The 23,639-nt window shown below is 43.1% G+C and overlaps 1 long non-coding RNA gene across 1 annotated transcript in view; it reads left to right on the forward strand.

The window, feature by feature from the left end:
* The window catches only part of LOC139757178 (uncharacterized), a 221,445-nt gene that overhangs the window by 27,389 nt on the left and 170,417 nt on the right, over nucleotides 1–23,639 (forward strand). Inside the window, exon 3 of the long non-coding RNA XR_011714525.1 lies at nucleotides 23,329–23,470. This is a non-coding gene — a long non-coding RNA (uncharacterized lncRNA). The remainder of the gene's footprint in view (nucleotides 1–23,328; nucleotides 23,471–23,639) is intronic.

Below are 23,639 nucleotides of genomic sequence, written 5' to 3' on the forward strand. Positions count from 1 at the left end.
TCTCTGATTCTATTAAATCTAATTCTAGTTTCTAGTCACTAGAATCGTACAATCCAACTCCGATTATTTTTTTTTTTTTTTCTGTTGATTCTGGCTAAATCCGCTGCTTCTAGCTGAATCTGTTATTGCTCGTTAGATCCGCTTCTTGTTCCTGCTGTAACCTCGGTAAATCCTGCTGTATTGTTGGGCGGGCATCGTAGGAACACTGGCTTCCTTGTCCCTCACTTTAGGTCACAATACGGACACCCTCCCGACCCACACACCGTCAGAAGCCTATTATTTCTCTACCACTTGGCCTTGCGCCACACTGCAGGTTTACGTAGAATGTCCTCAGGCAAGTATCTGGTATCGATACAAACCTGTAAATATGATAAAAAAAAAAAAAAGTTCCAGATTTTGTTGTATCAGTATTCCAGGAACTGAAACGCTAAAGGAAAAAACTTGTAGCGATACAAAGGTGTAAGTCTGAATCCTCGAAATACGTCGACTATGAAGGACATGATAACATTGCTTGCGTTTTTCATGCATTGATACTCCGTCTGGGTAGTTCCGCTCTCCGATCCGGTGCTTGTCAGATTCTTTGTTTAGCTTGCGCTAATTTTTCTGTTTAACGTGCAGTAATTTTTCTGTTTAGCTTGCGCTAATTTTTCTGTTTAACGTGCGGTAATTTTTTCTGTTTAACGTGCGCTAATTTTTCTGTTTAACGTGCGGTAATTTTTTCTGTTTAACGTGCGGTAATTTTTCTGTTTAGCTTGCGCTAATTTTTTCTGTTTAACGTGCGCTAATTTTTCTGTTTAACGTGCGCTAATTTTTCTGTTTAACGTGCGCTAATATTTTTGTTTAGCATGAGCTAATTTTTCTGTTTAGCATACGCCAATCTTTTTGTTTTGCGTGCGCTAATTATTCCGTTTAGCGAACACGGATTTTTGTTTAGCGGCAGCTAATTATTCTGCTTAGTGAACGCTATCTTCTCTGTTCAGCGTACACTAATTTTCCAGTTTTAGCATACGTTAGCTCTCCTGTTTAGCCTGCAATAATTTCCCTATTTTAGCGTAAGTTAACTTCTCTTTCTTTCATTTCGTATCTCGCTCTACGTCTAAGATCTTTAACTTATAGAAATACTCGAGGTATACAAATCGAAGGGCTTCGGTGGACAGGCTGCTTTCCATGCATGACTGGGGAATAATGGACTCCTTTTTATTGAAGCAAGAAGTTCCTCGATGAGACTGTACTTCTTTTCGTACTTTGATGGTAATACAACCTCGATTTTTTATTCTTATCTCCACTCGCAATGTAACCACATGCGGGCAGGGTCCAGTACGACCTATGAGACTTATGTGTGAGACGTGTTATTATTCGACATTCCATCCCGTGCACGCCTCTCACCCTCCTTAGTGTTCAGCTCCCAGTAACTCAAAGCACTCCATCCTCCCATCTCCTCCTCGGTCTTCTCCCTCACTCATTCCATCTCTGCCACTTCGATCCTCTTTTTCAGTCTCTCTTCACTCATCCTCTCCATATGTCCAAACAACTTCAGCACATCTTAGTTATCTCACTGTCAGACTTCGCTTACTACTTCATGATGATAATGATAATAATAATCAAAATAGATTTATTGTGATAACTGTTGAATAGATTACCTACATCCAACTAACAGCACAAAGTATGCGCACAAACTATAGACAATGGTGCAGTAAAAAGGAGTGGGTGGGAGGTTGAACAGACTGTGTTTACACAGACATTAGAAGGAAGGAGTGGGAGGTTGAATGGACAGTGTTTACACAAACATTAGGAAAAGGAGGGAGTGGGAGGTTGAACGAACAGTGTTTCACAAACATAAGGGTGGCAGTCTTATTAATTCTTATGATGCTTAAGATGGTTGGTATAGGGTTGTTCTTGCAGCGGTCAGTCGGAGGTAGGATGGGTTCCTTGCAATTGTGGTGACGAACTGCAACACGGGGAAAAGGGATCCCTGGTGGTAGGAAGCGACGTTGGCGAGAGTTGCGCAGTAGCGTCCTCCTGAAATGTCGATTGAGGTCCCCAGTGATGCTTGGAGATAATCGGGAAAGTGTACTAAACACCTCTTGATAAAGTGGTGTCATAGGGACCGAAGACGATCTTCCGTACCCTCTTCTGAGCCTTCTGTTGTGTGGTAAACAATGGTAGGGAGTCTACGACGATTGTGGAGACGATAGCTAGAGCGTTTCATGATCATGCTGCTGGTGTGTTTCTTACAGCTTAATCTGTCATCCGGAATGACATCGAAGAATTTGGGGGACCGAATAATCAAGGATAGGGTTGTGGCCGAGTGAGACGGTAGGAGGTGCGACGGCAGAAAGTGTGGCTGATGTGCAAGATTTATGATCTTGGTGATCCAGCTCTGGATCACGTTAAGGGTGTTGTGGAGGGCGATTTTCGGGAGTTGCCATTAGTCTACAGTGACACTAGCTAGTGTCTTCCATTTATCAAGACTTGACGTATGAGGAAATTCAAAGGTAACTTCTCTGTGTGCAGTAGGACATTGTAAGGTGAAGGTAGTCTCACGAAGGCGTAAGCCTAACAGCGTTCTCGTTGAGTAAGCCTGCAAGGCCACGGAGTGAGATCCCGCCACACACTGACTAGGCTTGATAAGTCTGTTGATGGTTCTGTTATGGTTGACCAACTCGAAAGATTTGGTGAAATCAACGAAGGTGAGAGTACAGAAAGAAGTCTTGGTGTCCAAGTTGTGATAAAGCCTTACAAAGTTAACGAGGCAGTGGGTTATAAGAGGTTCTCATAATCACCAAAATGTTGAGAGAGTCTATGGGAGCTTGCAACGTCTGAGATAAACGCAGAACTTTCACAGAATACGCTGGGGATCCGGATGATGATGATGAGTGGGTCGTAACTCACTGTGAGATTGAGGGCTTGCTGACCTCGGTGCTGTAGGGACCACAGGAAGCTTTCCAATCAGTGAAGTATTTTAGCTGAAAAAAAAAGAGGAAACGATGGCGATTGAGCAGAGAGGGATTCTGGGTAGCTAAGGGGTGACCTTCATGATGTAGAGTTCCAAGAATAAATCACTTGCGTGTAATAGGCACTTTACCTTCAGGCTGCTGAGTTGCCTGTCTACCTCAAATTCCTATACTGATTCAGGTGGTGATGTGGCTGGGAGACAGATGGTCTTCAGATGGAGATGTTTCTGATAGATGGTGACGATGATGTCATTAAATTCAAATGTGTCATCACTGGGGAGATCATTGTCTTGCAAGCAAAGGAAGGAGTGAACTAACGCAAATCTCTCCACTCTTTCAACTTCCTTTGACACTAGCGGATATTCGATTGCTTCAGGAACGAGTGTGATGTATGCGTGTGTACATTCGAAGGTGTTTGTGTGTGCGTGGATGTGCGCGCATGGATAGACGGGCACGGACGCACGTACATGTACGTACGTGTGTCGTGCTATGACCTACCACAAGGCGCCGCCTATTGCTTCTCTCAACGCTCGGTTAAACTTCTTATTTACGACAAACAAGAGCCGAGTTGCCTAAGTTGGGTGGGGCGGGTGGCCAAACGGGTTCTTCTATTCCCTCTAAGCCTTACCTGCCTGTCAATAGGGAGGGGCTAAACCGGTCCTCGTCCATGTACATATAGAGGATAATGCCAAGGAACCCCTCTATAATTCTTACTTTTTTTTTTTTTGCGCTTATTTCATACCTCTCAGGTGTTAGATAAGACGTTAGATACTTCGCCGCAGGGGTTGTTGTAAGTCGTGGTAAAGCCAATGAAAATTGGACCGTATTTCTGTGGTGACGAAATAATCGGCTGACCCCCATGCGGGCTAGGCTGAGCCCCAATGTGGGAACTAGACTTGGAGGGTACTTAAGGGTTCTTGGTGTTTCTGTAGGACAGGAAGTTGATGTAATGGATAGACAGACAATGTTGGATGGCAGTGAAATTGGCAACACGAATGTTGGTAAGGCAGTAAAGCAGGCAACACAAACGTAGATAGGTAAATTCGACATTATCAAGTATAGAATAAAAGTTAATCAGACGGCATACGTAAAATCAAAGCTAGTATCTTTTTCATTAGAGACTGGGATGGGCATCCGGCTCCCTCGACCACACGAAGGTTAAGATACACACACACCATGACTTCTAGTGATTTTACGTGTGTCCCAACCACATCTCGGTGGGGATAGCATGGACTTTAATCTCACGCGGCTCCGATAGTGTGACAATACGTTTGTCTGACCATCGACATATCTCCACCGACATGAGGTTGGGACACACGTAAAACACTTGAAGTCTAGTGTGTGTGTGTGTGTCATTCGACCGTGTCGCCGAGGTAGTGGGACGCCCTGCCCAGATTTCGAAGCCGACTCGTGGTGTTTATACACTTGTCAGTTCCAAAAGAAGGAACAGAGAAGGGAGCCAAGTGAGGATTTTTCCTTCTAAAGCTCTGTCCTCTGTTCTTACGCTACCTAGCTAACACGGGAAATGGGGAATATGTATGAAATATATATATATATATATATATATATATATATATATATATATATATATATATATATATATGGGGATAGGGGAGAAAGAATACTTCCCACGTATTCCCTGCGTGTCGTAGAAGGCGACTAAAAGGGAAGGGAGCGGGGGGCTGGAAATCCTCCCCTCTCGTTTTTTTTTAATTTTCCAAAAGAAGGAACAGAGAAGGGGGCCAGGTGAGGATATTCCCTCAAAGGCCCAGTCCTCTGTTCTTAACGCTACCTCGCTATCGCGGGAAATGGCGAATAGTATGAAAAAAAAAAAAAAAAATATATATATATATATATATATATATTACGACAGCATATTTCTTAGTTAATCTTTTGTTTTCTAATTTTCTCAATACTGTTCTTCCATTATATGGCCGCTCAAACACCAGTTGTCCAAAATTATCCATTTCATTTCTGTCAAGCTTCACCTTCACAGAGGCATCATCAGGAATCTACAAAAAAAAAAATATGAGAAAAGCAACGTCGCAAGACTTGGGTATGTAAAGCGCAAACTTGTATATAAGAAACGAATTCGGAAGACCACACAGGACATAGAACGTCAAAAGTAATACAGTGATACAGATTCACAAAGTCATGACGGATATCATGAGCTGCAACCTAAATACAAAATGTGGATACAAAAATATAGAAAAACATAGCAGAGGAAACACAGAGGATCAGTCCTAAAACGAGATAGGATTATGATAACTAGTCCATTGTTATTGTGTGGATGTGACATTCAGGTCAGACTTGTCTAATTCTCCTTAACCTTCATAATCCAGTATCGGATGGGTCATTGACAGGTTCCCCATCCTTAAATGGCGGACTCGGTAGCTTGTGGCGGTTCAGTGACGTGTCTTCCCCTTCTAAAACAGCGTTAGGTCGACCTCCTATTGGCGGGGCCATCAAAGAGCTGGATGGCGGTGGTCATGTCTGGGTGTTGATGACAGGCTCTTTCTCTCTGGTGTGAATGGCTTCTAATGTCTGTATGTCTGTCTCCTCCGATCACTGCAACTAGTAATGATTTTGGTGCCATTGGCTGTAATCTCCCTCGTTAGTCTCGTTCCATGCTTTTGTTGATGATGATGGTGTTTGATTCCACCTTCTTGCAAGTGGGACGAGAGGAGGCGGTGGGACCAGAGGAGGCGGCTCAGGCAGGGAGGAGGGGGCAGGTTGTATGTCCATCGTAGTATATTTGGTGGGGCTGACAGTCCCCAGTATTGCGTTGGTACTCCATAGACCACATCCGTATGATGCAAAACTTCCAGAGCGACCTGCCATACGAGCGAACATGTTATTGGATTATTGTAGTAATATTATCAGACTGATATCCTTGTCTTCATCATTCGCCTTGCAATAGGTGGCCACATTTTCTCGCACGACCTTCTCGTCCTTGCAGTATGTTGTTGTAAATGTGTTCCTGTCGTAAAACTTTAATGCTGTCACGTTGGGGATGTCTGTTTGCCACGAGATATGGCTCTGGCATGTTGTTCATAGCGGTATCAAAATCAGTATTTGAATATCCATTGTTAATCAACATTTGCCGGACACGTCTAATGTGTGTGTGTGTGTGTGTGTGTGTGTGTGTGTGTTGGGCAGAGGAACATGGCATGGCCTCCTCTCCCTCAAGGAACACGCACGACATACAGTCTACGAAATCGGTCCATCCTGATTATCTGTGATGGCAACTCGTTGTTTGTTTAGCGTCTTGCCTCAATGTAGCCCTTTGTTCTCTGTCTGACAGTGAGTATGTTTAGTCCTCATTTTATGGTCTAGTTCTTCGGCAGATGATGAGAAATTTGATTCGAAACGTCTCACACTTTCATGAACAAACGTTGGAAACTGATGCTGGAAATCGAATTTATAATTTCTTTCGGTGCCTCTGAAGACTACATTGAAGAAAATGGGGAAAGAACAAGAAAAAAAGGGAATACCAAGTGTGCATTGGTCTTTAACAGAACTTAAGAAAAAAAAGTCTTGCTTATCTATCTATCTATCTATCTATATATATATATATATATATATATATATATATATATATATATTTTTTTTTTTTTTTTTTTTTTTTTGCTTTGTCGCTGTCTCCCGCATTTGCGAGGTAGCGCAAGGAAACAGACGAAAGAAATGGCCCAACCCACCCCCATACACATGTATATACATACGTCCACGCACGCAAATATACATACCTACACAGCTTTCCATGATTTACACCAGACGCTTCACATGCCCTGATTCAATCCACTGACAGCACGTCAACCCCGGTATACCACATCGATCCAATTCACTCTATTCCTTGCCCTCCTTTCACCCTCCTGCATGTTCAGGCCCCTGTCACTCAAAATCTTTTTCACTCCATCTTTCCACCTCCAATTTGGTCTCCCACTTCTCCTCGTTCCCTCCACCTCCGACACATATATCCTCTTGGTCAATCTTTCCTCACTCACTCTCTCCATGTGCCCAAACCATTTCAAAACACCCTCTTCTGCTCTCTCAACCACGCTCTTTTTATTTCCACACATCTCTCTTACCCTTACGTTGCTTACTCGATCAAACCACCTCACACCACACATTGTCCTCAAACATCTCATTTCCAGCACATCCATCCTCCTGCGCACAACTCTATCCATAGCCCACGCCTCGCAACCATACAACATTGTTGGAACCACTATTCCTTTAAACATAGCCATTTTTGCTTTCCGAGATAATGTTCTCGACTTCCACACATTCTTCAAGGCTCCCAGGATTTTCGCCCCCTCCCCCACCCTATGATCCATTTCCGCTTCCATGGTTCCATCCGCTGCCAGATCCACTCCCAGATATCTAAAACACTTTACTTCCTCCAGTTTTTCTCCATTCAAACTTACCTCCCAATGGACTTGACCCTCAACCCTGCTGTACCTAATTACCTTGCTCTTATTCACATTTACTCTTAACTTTCTTCTTTCACACACTTTACCAAACTCAGTCACCAGCTTCTGCAGTTTCTCACATGAATCGGCCACCAGCGCTGTATCATCAGCGAACAACAACTGACTCACTTCCCAAGCTCTCTTATCCCCAACAGACTTCATACTTGCCCCTCTTTCCAAAACTCTTGCATTCACCTCCCTAACAACCCCATCCATAAACAAATTAAACAACCATGGCGACATCACACACCCCTGCCGCAAACCTACATTCACTGAGATCCAATCACTTTCCTCTCTTCCTAGACGTACACATGCCTTACATCCTCGATAAAAACTTTTCACTGCTTCTAACAACTTGCCTCCCACACCATATATATATATATTTTAAGGGTAATGTTATCTAATGTCCTACACTTCATTCACTAACCACTCATGTTGCATTGCATTTCAAGTTAGAGGAAAAGCTGGGTTTGAGGTTGGATTTAAGGTTTGAATTTAAGGTAAGATTTAAGGTTAGATTTGAGGTTTCATATGGTCTGGCCTTTTGACTTGGCTGTTAAAGGTCAGATAAAAGGCCAGGACATCCTACCCAAAGGTCGTAGCGTCATGCTCAAAGGCTCGTACCGTCTTGCTCGAGGGGTCATACCGACGTGCTCAAGGGTCGTACCGTCTTGCTCGAGGGGTCTTACCGACGTGCTCAAGGGTCGTACCGTCGTGCTCACGGGTCGTGCCGTCGTCCTCAAGTGCCGTACCGTCGTCTTCAAATCACCAAGATTTTGTACACTACATTTTCAGGCCACAGACGAACTCGTCCAGAATCTGCAGAACTTGGCCACACTCTACTATATCCACATCATTAGCTCCCCAGGCATCATGATAATCACGGAGACCATATATGAATGTCGGTAATCATTAATTATGCGCAATTAAACCCTCTCCCTTCCTTCCCTCCCTCACTCTGAAACTCGTTCGGGTGGTTTGAAGCAAGTGACCCCCCATGCAAATGCGTCTCGGAACAGATGATGTGCCAAACTCGGTTGATATCTTCCGTAAGCAGATTTTTCAACACCCCCGAACCGGAACGAGTTTGGGGTGTTATGCTAGATTACAGAGTTGTATGACTGGCATTTGTATTTGATGATTCTAGTCATATTTAGAGCCGTCAGGGATAAAAGGAAAAGTAGCTGCTCATCAAGCCCTATCCTTGGGGATAGGGGGGAGAGATTATTGCCCATGTATTTCCCTGGGTGTCGTAGAAGGTGACGAATAGGGATGGGAGCTGGGAGGCTGTAAATCCTCCCCTCCTGTTCAACTCTCCAATAGAAGGAACAGAGAAAGAGGCCAGGTGAAGATATTTTTTCCCTCCCTCTTAGGTTCAGTCATCTGTTCCTGATGCTACCTCGCTAACGCGGGAAATGGCGACTATGCATGAAAAGACAAATCAAGACCGACCACACGTCATCAGCCATGGAGCCAGTCTTGGGTCAGTTTGACCAGCCACAGGTGGCAGGAGATCCCAGACTGGGTCAGTGAGGACCACACTCGATCAGGGAGGGCGGGGTACCCCAAGCCACACAGACGCTTACCAACCACGTCCCTCCGATGACAGACGAGTGGCCTCACCAGTCAACACCTATTACTTGCCTCATCAGTCATCAATACTTGCCTCACCAGTCATCAGCACATGTCACAAGCCTCACCAGTCAGCACCTGTCACTTGCCTCACCAGTCAGCACCTGTCACTTGCCTCACCAGTCAGCACATGTCACTTGCCTCGTCAGTCATCAACACCTGTCACTTGCCTCGTCAGTCAGCAGCACCTGCCTCACCAATCCTCAATATCTTGCTTCACTAGCATTTGCCAGGCTCAACTTCAGTTCTCAATACCCGCATTTCCAGTCATCAGCACCTGGTGATCTTGCTTCATAATTTATCCACACCTGTTTTACCTATCATGAAAATCTTCACCGTTTATCAACACATTCTTCCAGTCATCATCACTTGTAATAACTGTCATCAGCACCTTTGCCTGTCAACACCTGCTTCACCTTTCATTGACACCTTTTTTTTACCAGTCATTAACCGCCACACATACTTCAGTTATCTACACTTGCCACATCAGTTATCAACACCTTCTGCATCAGTCACTAAAACTTGCGTCGTCTGCGATTAACGCCTACTCCACCATTGCAAAAACAAGTGCCACAACTATTCATCAAGACCTGCTTGAACCAGCTGTCAGCACCTGTACTGCCATTAATCAACACTTGTCACACCTGCTCCACCATGAATCAACACCTGTCAAACCTGCTTTTCCATTGTTCAACATCTGCTTCACATCAAGACATACACTTCACGTAACTGAAGAACCTGCTTCATCAGCTATCAGCACCTGCTTCATCACTCGAGACCTTTTCATCAGTCTGTCAACACCTGTTCGGATAGCTGTAATGAAATCATATATATATATTTTTTTTTCAACCTGTTACCTGCCTCGCTGAAGTCTTTTCATAATTCACTAGAACGCTTCTCATGACCAGTTGGAGAGTTGTGCATTCTCTCGACTATTTTCATAATCATGATCACATGATTAATCCAATGCTTGACTTGAATTGTTCAAATGAAAAGATAAAAACGATGAATTTGGGAGGAATCTGACGTAAGAAACCGAACTGATTTGCAGTGTTCAAATGGACATGTAGCGATGAGAACTGCCATTTGACCGACCGGTTTTGGATCTTAAATCAACGACCTGAAAAAAAAGGGGGGAGGAGCGATTATACGCCTTGTTAAATGTATTGATTTGTAAAATAAAGCTCTTGAAAGTGTTCGCCTTGACGTCAGGAAACTGACACTTTTGATCTATTCACTGGTCGATATGTAACATCTTGCTTCATGTAAACCTCTAAGGCCCAGTTTTAATCCAGGAGATGGCAACCTATGCAGGCAGAGTGGTGGCGGGTGTAGCTAGGTTTTATAATCGTTTCATTGACTAGGATTTGATTAGGCTTTAGTTCGGTTCGAACCCCTAAAGTATTTCTTCTTCACTAGGCTCTACGAGACTAGGCTTTAGTTCAGTTCGAACCCGTCAAGTATTTCTTCTTCACTAGGCTTTAGTTCGGTCCTGACCCATAAAGTATTTCTTTTTCATTAGCCTTTACGGAACTAGGTTAAATTTAGTTCAGTCCGAACCCGTAAGGCTTTGCTCTTTATGAAGCTTTGTTCGTATTCCCAGGGATTTTAGGTCGATACTTTGTATGTGTGTGTGTGTGTGTGTGTGTGTTCTCCTAGCTCGCGGATCTTATACTGAGACAGTTCGATTCAATTCTCTTGTTTTCATTTTTTTCATCTATTTTGTTGCAAAAAGAGTGTTTTCGGAGAGCATATTTCGGACTGTTGTTGTTCTCAGCTCTGGTACATTTTTCTTAGTCTTCTCCAAGCAGTCTGCCACCAGAGTGAAATATCACACGATTTAACATGGGGAAACTTAATTCAACTGAAGTATTGAAGAACAGATGGATTTACGTATTATACAGCCAGTATCTCTATTGAAAGGGTTCTTGGTAAAAGAAAGAACTTCTTAAAGCCTAAGTAAGATAAACCATACCAGACACAGGAGTGAAAAAGCAGGACTAAATGGTCGGTTTCTGGCATCAACCGTGTTAAAGGTAAAGCCGAAAGAGAAACAAGACGTCTTCTGACAAAATTCAATAATCAGACGCCATCATAACCATACACAAGATATACACTGGAGTGATGACGGTAACATGTATTTTCCCCCATAGTCTTGTGACAGTCGTTTTAGGCTGGTGCGTATGCGCTTGTTACCATCTCTGAAATAATTATAATCTGGGAGGAGGTCACTCCCCCCCACACACGCATACCCCAGCCCTCGCATGCATGAACGTGTGACGTTCTTTCGAAACTCTGCGAGACTTCGTCAAGCACTTTACTAAGCAAATTCGCGTTGGGATCACAACCCAGAAACATCGGTACATCCGACTCTTAAATTATTGGAGGGTTGGGACTCCATGTCTGAATTATTATATCGTCTTGAGTGTACCACTTCTATAATTCATTTTTTTTTATCTAATGTAATGATATCTTCATTATTTTTCTTACTACGTAGCTCATATTTATTACTTTGGTATATAATACGACACATTATCACCATGGAAGAATTATAATACTCTTATGAACAAAAAAATGATGACGGAAAAAAGTTGTTGGCGTTCCTGACCATGAAGCGTTCACTGGCCGCCCAGGAGTGAGTGTCTAGGTTCGAATCCTGGTTGTGGCAGTTAATCCACGGTCAACACAGCTGTTCATATAATCTTACGGGTTGGTCGATGAAATAGATACCTGGCTCAGGCTAGGATATATATGTACATATAATCCCCATTTCCCGCGTTAGCGAGGTAGCGTTAAGAACAGAGGACTGAGCCTTAGAGGAAATATCCTCACTTGGCCCCCTTCTCTGTTCCTTCTTTTTGAAAATAAAAAAAACGGGAGGGAGGATTTCTAGTCCCCCCGCTCCCTCCCCTTTTAGTCGCCTTTTACGACACGCCGAATACGTGGGAAGTATTCTTTCTCCCCTATTCCCAAGGATAATATATATATATATATATATATATATATATATATATATATATATATATATATATATATATATATATCGTCAATTAGATGGCTTTAATTAGGGCCTCAGTTCGAACCGCCTCAGTTTTATGTAGAGCTGAATAATAAAACGTCTCGTGCGCTGATTTGCACTGACCTACAGTTCTCTACTTACTAACCCACAAGATGGCTCTTTTTTAAGGGACTTAATCATAGAAGGTATTGAGTTATGGTGCACGAGATTAATCTTCTTAAACATCACTAAAGTCCATGCCGAAGATCCGTTCATACTGTATATGGCGGTGTAAAATGAACAGTAGGCTAAGAATATTTGTTGACATCACCTCCATACCCAAGGGGCGTTATGCGATCATGCAAGCACAACAGTCTCGGCGAAGACAGAAAACTCCAGCTAAATATATGCCCGATTTTCACATTTGGTTATTTCTGTACTAAACAGACCTAACATGTTAAGATATATCAACAAACTCACTGTCTATCACTTCCTTTTCATTGTCTACCATTAGTTCTCAAAGATCAGCAATTTATGCCGATGATATGTCGTTGTCACCACTGGACAGCAGTAGCTGGCTGGAGCCTGAGAGAGTACATACCTGCAGTCTGAACAGCGGGTGGTCAGCTGGGTAAGGCAAGGGTGCGGTTTGACAACCGGGTGGTCAGCCGGGGAAGGATTTTCCCTCACTGGTGACTGACGTGATCTTGTATGAAAATAACAAAGACTGGTATTGAAAAGCACTTCATAAACGTGAGACGATTTAAGGATGGAAGCGCTGGAGGAGAAAATGCTAGCATCGCTCCCTAATAACAAAGACTGGTATTGACAAACACTTCATAAACGTGAGACGATTTTAGGATGGAAGCGCTGGAGGAGAAAATGCAAGCATCGCTCCCTAATAACAAAGACTGGTATTGAAAAACACTTCATAAACGTGAGACGATTTTAGGATGGAAGCGCTGGAGGAGAAAATGCAAGCATCCCTCCCTGATTATTTCCATGACCCTGAGAGAGCGTGTCTTTTTCCGTCACGCATGCTTATGAGAAGGAAGATCTTGGTCCTCTCGCTTCTCCCTAGCCTACAAGCGTGTCATCATGCCTTGCAAACCAGCTTACACGGTGATCACATCTTTAAAGTCGAGCCTAGCACAGACGATGCATGACAAGCAACTGTGCATGTTTTTGATAAAATCAAAATGTGCAGAATATTAACATTAGGGGGGAGTATGTGAGACACACATGCTTTTTGGTTCCTTTTGGTGTTCAACTTCTTGACATATTAAGATGTTTAGGTGTGTGTGTGTGTGTGTGTGTGTGTGTGTGTGTCCCAGGAAAAGTACGTAATCCGGGGGGAAAAAGAATGTTGTATGTCATCAAAAATCTTCATGACATAGCCACATACAACCAGATTGAAGCAGTGATGTTAATAAATGAAGTTGTGACATAATCCTATATATATATATATATATATATATATATATATATTGGAAAGGATCACAATTTTGCGCGTGATCAAGATATTTCATTTTCCCCGTGGACTCATAGGAATATATATATATATATATATATATATATATATATATATATATATATATATATATATATATATATATATATTGCAAGTGATGAAAGGTGTGGATGACTCCATAGATCAAGGGAAGGTGGAGTTTATACTGCTTGCTTCTGGTGGAAGCCAAGGGAAGGCATGTACTATGTTGCACGAGTAATACAGCCTTGGACATGGGAGTACCATGGGAAGGACAGATCACAGAAGACCTCCTGATCTAAGTCGAGGATGTCTACTGGAGGACAGTAGTAGTAGTATCCAGAGTTCTTAAGACAGTGAAAGGGAATGTACATACCTCCTCCTCCTCCCACTTCTCCCTCGGGCACAACAAATGGCAGGAGTATTATGCCACAGAAGTCCTGCCATGTATTACGCCGTGAGTACTATCATGGGAATTTTATAGGAAAGTGTGGATGGGGAAAAAGTTATCGTTCGTCCTGAAACAGGATTCTCAGAAGAGGAGGCTCTATGTAAAAAGAAAGAAAAAAAGTTAAGAATTAACATTAGTGATTTTCTTCTCAGACTGACTTATCTAATGTCATTGTCAAGTGAACTAATGGCACTTAAAGTGTTGCAACGTTTGGATGAGGTTGAAAGTGCAACTGGTCGACCTTAGAATAATCGACCAAGCTTCAATGATATGACAGTAACGCTCAAAATGTTGTTGCGAGGGTTGTAACACCAACAGCTAACGCGAAGGGTGGATCAAAATGTCAAGGTTTAGTCACACTGTAACTAAACCCTTGGGTATATGACTTGACCCTCATAAGGACCAGGTCAAAGGTCAATCCATCACCTCCAAAGAATCGCACCGTCTAACTTAAGGGCTTACAAAAGATACAGATTCCAAACCTTATACGGGTAGAGTTGACGACTATGTTCAGTAGGGTGACAGGGAACGAGAACTGGAAGAATAGTGATGAGAGTAATGCCTAGATCAGTGCTATAGCCAACCTTGCTACCTGGTCATCACCTTCAAGGCACAAACCCTCACTCCAGCTACCCTGGTGGCGCAGTTCACCATCACGATAGTCGATGACGAAGGAGAGATCCTCCTCACAACCCAGACTGTCTCAAGGGTTAAGATCCGGGTATGGCCACTCCTGGACACGTCCTCGTAAGTCCCTCCTCCCCCGAAGGAAATGGTTTGTATACATTATCCACCCCGAGGGACGTTGGAAGGGGTTCCGATCCTCTGTCTGGAGAGGAGGAGGAGGAGGAGGATGCTGCTGCTACTGCTCCTCACAGGCAAACTAGGGTTTCAACACCACATTGTGCAGTTGAATCTGTGAAATACCACCTCGGGAGGATGCGAGAGGCTGCGGGGCCTGTGGGTAGCCACTGGACTGTAGTATTCTGCTTCGTTTCATTTGGGCTTCGAGCTGTCAGGGTCGTTTGGGTCGGCAACGTCAGGTTCCAGTCTTCATCAGTCGAGATTCCGAGAATACTTTCTCCTGGTGCTCAAGATAATTCTCAGACGACACACACACCCACCCACACACACACACACACACACACACACACACACACACACACACACACACACACACACACACACGACATACATATCCCTTGACCTCCATTCTTTCGGAGATATACAAGATTAGATGTTCATGACAAGCGACCACGTAATTTTTTTTTGAGTGGCTGAAGGCTGTGTTTTGGAGGAGCGCGCCAGACCTGGTGCTGAGCTGTTACGTAAGTATTATACAGAGGTTAAGCTTGAGGCGGGGGACTAGTGAGCGAACGCTAGTTTATGATGTTTGATTAATATTTTTTTGTATTTGATTACTGGATGAATATAAGTTTTGGCCATAAGTTTGGAATTATTTGATATATATTCTATTATACAATAATATATATATATATATATATATATATATATATATATATATATATATATATATATATATATATATATATATATATACCACATTTGTCGTTTCCTACGTTAGAGGTAGGGCCATGAACAGACGAAGAACGGCCTCGTTCATTCACATCCACGGTCTACCTGTCATGTATAATGCACCGACACCAGATCACCTTAACCACAGCCAATCCCCGTAGACTTTTCCCTGGCTCACTCCATTGCCAGCACCCCCTTTTACGGCACACAACTCGACAAGGTGTTCAAGATCATCATTCACAGGCTGGATACCCTGTGCCCCTATATCAGTTGCCACACTACCTATTCTTGCATTTAGATCTTCCATCATTTATTACTCTGTCTCTCGCATCCAAACTGCCGATGCACTCACTCGGTTCTTCCCAAAACACTAGCCTCTTTTCCTCATTCGTCTCGTTGTCAGGTGCATAAGCACCGTCAGTCACCCACCTCTCGTTGTCCACCGTCATTTTTTCTTTTAAACCCAGAAGTCTGGGGATCGCTTCCTTACATTCCTTCACACTTCCACACACTTCCTCCTTCAGCAGAAGCCCTATCCCTTTCCCTTGCTCTCGCCCTCACACTAAACTCGAGACTTTACTCCTAGTCCATTCTCGAACCATTCTTCCTCCTTCCCCTTGAGCTTTGTTTGTAGCAGGGAAAGGACGAACTCCTTTGGAGTGAGCAGTTCTTCAGCGAAGTTTTACAACGACGATACAGCGTCAGCTCAAGCCGGCAACTAATCAAATCCGTTTCCAACCTCGAGCTGGTGGCTGATTCAGTTCCTCTCCTTACATTATAAAAAGCCAGTAGCTGATCCCAATCTCCATCCAGTCTCGAGCCGGTAGCTGACTCTGTCCCATTCCCGATAATCCAACACGGCAACTGACCCAAACCTCTTCCAATCTCAGAGCCGGTAGCTGAGCCAATCCCCTTCCCTATAGTATAACCCATGCTTGTAACTGATCCAGTCCCCTTGCAATCTCGAGCCGGCAGATGATCCAATCCCCTTCCACCCTCGAACCAGCAGGTAAGTCGGTCCACTTCCCTATATAATAATCCAGCAACTGGCTCCTGGCCCTTTCCCTATATAGTATAAGAACAACCTCATCTCAGGCGCTGGTGAGTAGTGATTAGGCCACATTGAAGTCTTGCTATAGCGTACCATTTCGCCTCATCTACACACTTTGGCCCGATCAACAGTGATGCAGGTGTGCTGGCCATATGAATTAAGACATCGTGTACGTCGAATGAGGCCATAGATGTTGTACGTTTTTTGAAAAGATTTCGTACCTTTTCTCCTCTGAAATGTTTTAGGTCGAAGAGTTTTGAGCAGATTCAAGCTACCTTTTGGGCACAGTATAATTGCCCGTGACTTTTCTCTTTTGGACCAGTTTCCAACAAGGAATATTCTATGTAAGGGAAGGTTACTCGCCATGATTAGCTCACGTGAACACTAATATATGGTAATTCTACTGTCTGGGGAACCTCACCTTCTGTAGCGTAATATCTCACCCTGATATGATCCTTCAATCCATTTTCTTCGAGAAAGTGTAATTGAAAATTATACCCTGTTGATGGCAAGATCTTGTAGTTACGTTTTATTGATGGTAAGACCTTGTAGTTTCGTTTTATTGATGGTAAGATTTTGTATTACGTTTTATTGATGTTAAGATCTTGTAGTTACGTTTTATTGATGGCAAGATCTTGTAGTTACGTTTTATTGATGGTAAGATCTTGTAGTTACGTTTTATTGATGGTAAGATCTTGGATAAGTTTCCTTTTTTTTTTTTTTACTTTTAATTCTAGTCGACACAGCCTGTGCAAAAGTACAACCGAACTGAGTTCACCTCAGATGAGAGGAATAGTGGAAAATATGGGAGAAATTATATTGAAATTGACTTGAGCTTCTAAAGTCTTTGAGTGATGTTCCACAGCCTCGTATTATAAATGGTGTTCCACAACCTCGTATTTTGAGAGAGAGAGAGAGAGAGAGAGAGAGAGAGAGAGAGAGAGAGAGAGAGAGAGGCATCATAACGGTTAATCCTCGTTTGACTGGTTTTTACACAGAAACTATGGGATGTAGTAGTCTGGCAAAGACCGCTAGTTCAGCTGCTGATACACACACACACACACACACACACACACACACACACACACACACACACACAATGCCTGCTGGAACGATTGCAGATTCAACAGCCATAGACCAGAGGGATGTACGGAACGGGATGATTGAAGAGAGATGTTTGCCGCAGGGAAGTTCATAAAGTAGAAGGCTTTTGATTCTCTTTGTCCCCTAACGCAAAGGACGTCACCGTCATGCTTAAAGGGGGGGGGGGGTTTCTCGCTCATAAAGCTGGAGACTCCTCCTTTCTGAGATCGTTCGAGGTCACAAGAGAGAGAGAGAGAGAGAGAGAGAGAGAGAGAGAGAGAGAGAGAGAGGAAACTAAGAATAAAGTCTTACGTAAATAGACTGATCATGTTCTGCTGTTCCCATCACGTCATGAAGCAAATGTGAAAGTTCAATGCCTTTCTGATCTTCACTCTGCCTCTGTGCTTGGGGTTCCGTCGCCTAACCTCCCTCCCGATCCATAGTTCCCTTCCATTCTGTTGGCGGCATGAAGTTGCGGGAGTAAGTGGTGATAAAGGCAAAAATACCTATTCCAACATTCCTGTTTAACATACATACTTACGTTAAGAACTTTCTGGTGCTCACTCTCTCATAGATGATAATAGGCTGATAGGGTCTTCATCATTCGCACACCCTTATCATTGCAGACGAGTTCCGTAGCTCGTGTCTTTCAATAAATTCCCTTCAAGACAACGTTGGAAACTTTGCTGAAACCTTCCTCTTCCCTGGGTAAATTTTAGACAAATCATATTCTCATCTACGAGCCAAATATTAGACATTAAAGTAACTGGATTTTTTACATCGAGAGACAGACTTATAATGGAAAGAGATAATGTCTTCAAGCCTCGCTCTTCGTGGCTTCCCGCTGTGGCTGATAACGAGTCCTGGAGGCGCAGGTTCAGGTGGGGATAGATGAAACCCTGTACGTCTTAATTCACTCGAGGAACTGGTTCGGGCAGGTAAAAGAGACTTTGTGAGGAAACGTTTGTTGGAGGGTTTTACTGGGTGGTGATGAGTGGGATAGGCTTGCAGAGGTGTGCGCCACCCAGAAGCCTACTTGGTTGGTGAGGGAGGGAGGGAGTGAGTGACTGGGATTGCGGTAACCGAGGGAAGGTTAAGGGGGAATAAGATGAAAGAAAGAGGTCAACAAAGCTTTGATCCTAAATGTGATGTTTTTTTCTGTACAGTTCCTCCATTGTTGACGTTGCTGTGTATGCAGAATAACGGTCTAGGTTCTCGAAAACTGATCTTCCTTTGAAAATGATTTTCGAATGCTTTCAGTTCTTTTGAGATCTAGAATGCCAACCTATGCGTCTTTGACCCCCAAGCGGCTCATGCATGCATGGTGGTCAGGAACGCTAACCACTACACCACGGAGGTCCGAGTGTGTGTGTGTGTGTGTGTGTGTGTGTGTGTTGCAATTATATTACATGCCAACCATTGTGAACACCTGATGATTACACGAGTCACGGAAGATTAATTATGTAATCATGGAGATGCTTATTTTTTTTCTTCTGTCAGATAAACTTCAACGATATTTCTTCATTTTCTTTCTGACGTAACCAACGGTAAAACCTTCAGTATTCGTCTTGTGGCGAGATGTGTGGGTGTTGTTATCCACCCAGTGTTCTTCTGTACTTTTTCGGAAGATACTATCGTTAGGCAAATCATAGTTTGAAAATGAGAGAGAGTCTTTAATGATAGGATTCTTGAATTTGAGACACACACACACACACACACACACTCTCTCTCTCTCTCTCTCTCTCTCACTCTCTCTCTCTCTCTCTCTCTCTCTCTCTCTCTCTCTCTCTCAATGCATATCATATGCACGTAATACCAGACTTGCTCTATGAGGGTGGGGGTAATAATTGGTCTCGACATGATGTTAAAGAAGAGAAATCAGAGAATATATGTGTGTGTGTATAATATATATATATATATATATATATATATATATATATATATATATATATATATATATATATATATATATATATATGATTTATTATACTTTGTCGCTGTCTCTCGCGTTAGCGAGGTAGCTCAAGGAAGCAGACGAAGGAATGGCCCAACCCACCCACATAAACATGTATATACATACACGTTCCCACACGCAAATATACATGCCTATACATTTCAACATATATATATATATATATATATATATATATATATATATATATATATATATATATATATATAATACGCACACACATATAAATATACATATATACACATGTATATAATTCATACTGTCTGCCCTTATTCATTCTCGTCGCCACCCCGCCACACATGAAATAACAACCCCCTCTCCCCGCATGTGCGCGAGGTAGCGCTAGGAAAAGACAACAAAGGCCACATTCGTTCACACTCAGTCTCTAGCTGTCATGTATAATGCACCGAAACCACAGCTCCCTTTCCACATCCAGGCCCCACAAAACTTTCCATGGTTTACCCCAGACGCTTCACATGCCCTGGTTCAATCCATTGACAGCACGTCGACCCCGGTATACCACATCGTTCCAGTTCACTCTCTTCCTTGCACGCCTTTCACACTCCTGCATGTTCAGGCCCCGATCACTCAAAATCTTTTTCACTCCATCTTTCCACCTCCAATTTGGTCTCCCACTTCTCCTCGTTCCCTCCACCTCTGACACATATATCCTCTCTGTCAATCTTTCCTCACTCGTTCTCTCCATGTGACCAAACCATTTCAAAACACCCTCTTCTGCTCTCTCAATCACACTCAATTTGTTACCACACATCTCTCTTACCCTTTCATTACTTACTCGATCAAACCATCTCGCACCACATGTTGTCCTCAAACATCTTATTTCCAGCACATCCACCCTCCTCTGCACAACTCTATCTATAGCCCACGCCTCGCAACCATATATCATTGTTGGAACCACTATTCCTTCAAACATACCCATTTTTGCTTTCCAAGGTAACGTTCTCGACTTCCACACATTCTACAACGCTCCCTGAACTTTCGCCCCCTCCCCCACCCTATGATTCACTTCCACTTCCACTGTTCCATCCGCTGCCAAATCCACTCCCAGATATCTAAAGCACTTCACTTCCTCCAGTTTTTCTCCATTCAAACCTACCTCCCAATTGACTTGTCCCTCAACCCTACTGTACTTAATAACCTTGCTCTTATTCACATTTACTCTTAACTTTCTTCTTTCACACACTTTACCAAACTCTCACCAACTTCTGCAGTTTCTCACCCGAATCAGCCACCAGCGCTGTATCATCAGCGAACAACAACTCACTCGCTTCCCAAGCTCTCTCATCCACAACAGACTGCATACTTGCTTCTCTTTCCAAAATTCTTGCATTCACCTCCCTAACAACCCCATCCATAAACAAATTAAACAACCATGGAGACATTACGCACCCCTGCCGCAAACAAACATTCACTGAGAACCAATCACTTTCCTCTCTTCCTACACGTACACATGCCTTACATCCCCGATAAAAACTTTTCACTGCTTCTAACAACTTGCCTCCCACACCATATATTCTTAATACCTTCCACAGAGCATCTCCATCAACTCTATCATATGCCCTCTCCAGATCCATAAATGCTACATACAAATCCATTTGCTTTTCTAAGTATTTCTCATATTTTCTTAAAAGCAAACACCTGATCCATACATCCTCTACCACTTCTGAAACCACACTGCTCTTCCCCAGTCTGATGCTCTGTACATGCCTTCACCCTCTCGATCAATACCCTCCCATATAATTTCCCAGGAATACTCAACAAACCTGAACCTCTATAATTTGTGTACTCACTTTTATTCCCTTTGCCTTTGTACAATGGCACTATGCATGCGTTCCGCCAATCCTCAGGCACCTCACCATGTGTCATACATACATTAAATAACCTTACCAACCAGTCAACAATACAGTCACCCCCTTTTTTTGATAAATTCCACTGTAATACCATCCAAACCCGCTGCCTTGCCGGCTTTCATCTTCCGCAAAGCTTTTACTACCTCTTCTCTGTTCACCAAATCATTCTCCTCAACCTTCTCACTTTGCACACCACCTCGACCAAAACACCCTATATCTGCCACTCTATCATCAAACGCATTCAACAAACCTTCAAAATACTCACTCCATCTTCTCACATCACCACTACTTATCACCTCACCATTATCCCCCTTCTGATGTTCCTATTTGTTCCCTTGTCTTACGCACTTTATTTACCTCCTTCCAAAGCATCTTTTTATTCTCCCTAAAATTTAATGATACTCTCTCACCCCAACTCTCATTTGCCCTCTTTTTCACCTCTTGCACCTTTCTCTTGACCTCCTGCCTCTTTCTTTTATACATCTCCCAGTCATTTGCATTATTTCCCTGCAAAAATCGTCCAAATGCCTCTCTCTTCTCTTTCACTAATAATCTTACTTCTTCATCCCATCGCTCACTACCCTTTCTAATCTGCCCACCTCCCACGCTTCTCATGCCACAAGCATCTTTTGCGGAAGCCATCACTGCTTCCCTAAATACATCCCATTCCTTCCCCACTCCCCTTACGTCCTTTGTTTTCACGTTTTTCCATTCTGTACTCAGTCTCCCTTGGTACTTCCTCACACAAGTCTTTCCTAAGCTCACTTACTCTCACCACTCTCTTCACCCGAACATTCTCTCTACTTTTCTGAAAACCTCTAATAATCTTCTTTAGCCTCCACAAGATAATGATCAGACATCCTTCCAGTTGCACCTCTCAGCACATTAACATCCAAAGTTCTCTTTCGCGCGCCTATCAATTAACAAGTAATCCAATAACGCTCTCTGGCCATCTCTCCTACTTACATACGTATACTTATCTATACATCTCTTTTTAAACCAGGTATTCCCAATCATCAGTCCTTTTTCACCACATAAATCTAAAAGCTCTTCATTTCCATTTACAACACTGAACACCCTATGTACACCAATTATTCTCTCAACTGCCACATAGTTGAAAGTAAATGTGAATAAGAGCAAGGTTATTAGGTACAGTAGGGTTGAGGGCCAAGTCAATTGGGAGGTAAGTTTGAATGGAGAAAAACTGGAGGAAGTAAAGTGTTTTAGATATCTGGGAGTGGATTTGGCAGCGGATGGTACCATGGAAGCAGAAGTGAATCATAGGGTGGGGGAGGGGGCGAAAGTTCTGGGAACCTTGAAGGATGTTTGGAAGTCGAGAACATTATCTCGGAAAGCAAAAATGGGAGGAGGAGGAGGATATTCCCTCTAAGACTCAGTGCTCTGTTCTCAGCGCAACCTCGCAAATGCGGGAAATGGCGAATATGTACGAAAAAAAGAAAATGTGTGTGTTGTCTTCATTACGACTCTCATGTCGTGTCTGTCTTCCACCTCCTCTGATTACGTTCACTTGTATACTATCTCTCCTCTCTCGCCTCATCAATTGTCTTCCCTTTTCCCAGTCCCCCTTCTCTCCTAAAGGTCCACCATCTATCTTCTTTCCTGTGTGGGGCTACTCCTTCCTTATCTCTCCCTGTGTCCTTTACCCTCTGTCCATCACCATCTGGTGTACATCCATCTTTAATCAACCTGTCTTACCCCATCATACTCATCCGTCTTCCTCCTCTGTATTTAGATGGTGTGTGTATCCAGTCTTGCACCTAGCAGGCGTCACTTCATCTAGATCTCTCTTCCCACCGCCCAGGCAGGCACTAGTCTCCAGCCAGGGAGAAGGAACCGGTCCATCTATCTATTTCTGGAAGCAAGCTGCTCCTGGACTGGTCACATGTCCCGCTCTGCCCAGCAACGTCTAGCCCAACTGGTGACCTTTTCTTCATAGAATGTGTGTGAGTCACATGTGCCAATCTATAATTTTCTTTGTGGTTTATTTGCAGATAATGTTGGTAATCCTAATCTTGGGCATCATGTTCACGTAATAAGAGGCATGTTTGGATATCATTTATCATACGTAATAAGTGAGGTTTAAGTATCATTTATCATTGATATGATGGTTAT

Source organism: Panulirus ornatus, chromosome 25, assembly GCF_036320965.1.
Source record: "Panulirus ornatus isolate Po-2019 chromosome 25, ASM3632096v1, whole genome shotgun sequence".
NCBI lineage: Eukaryota > Metazoa > Arthropoda > Malacostraca > Decapoda > Palinuridae > Panulirus > Panulirus ornatus.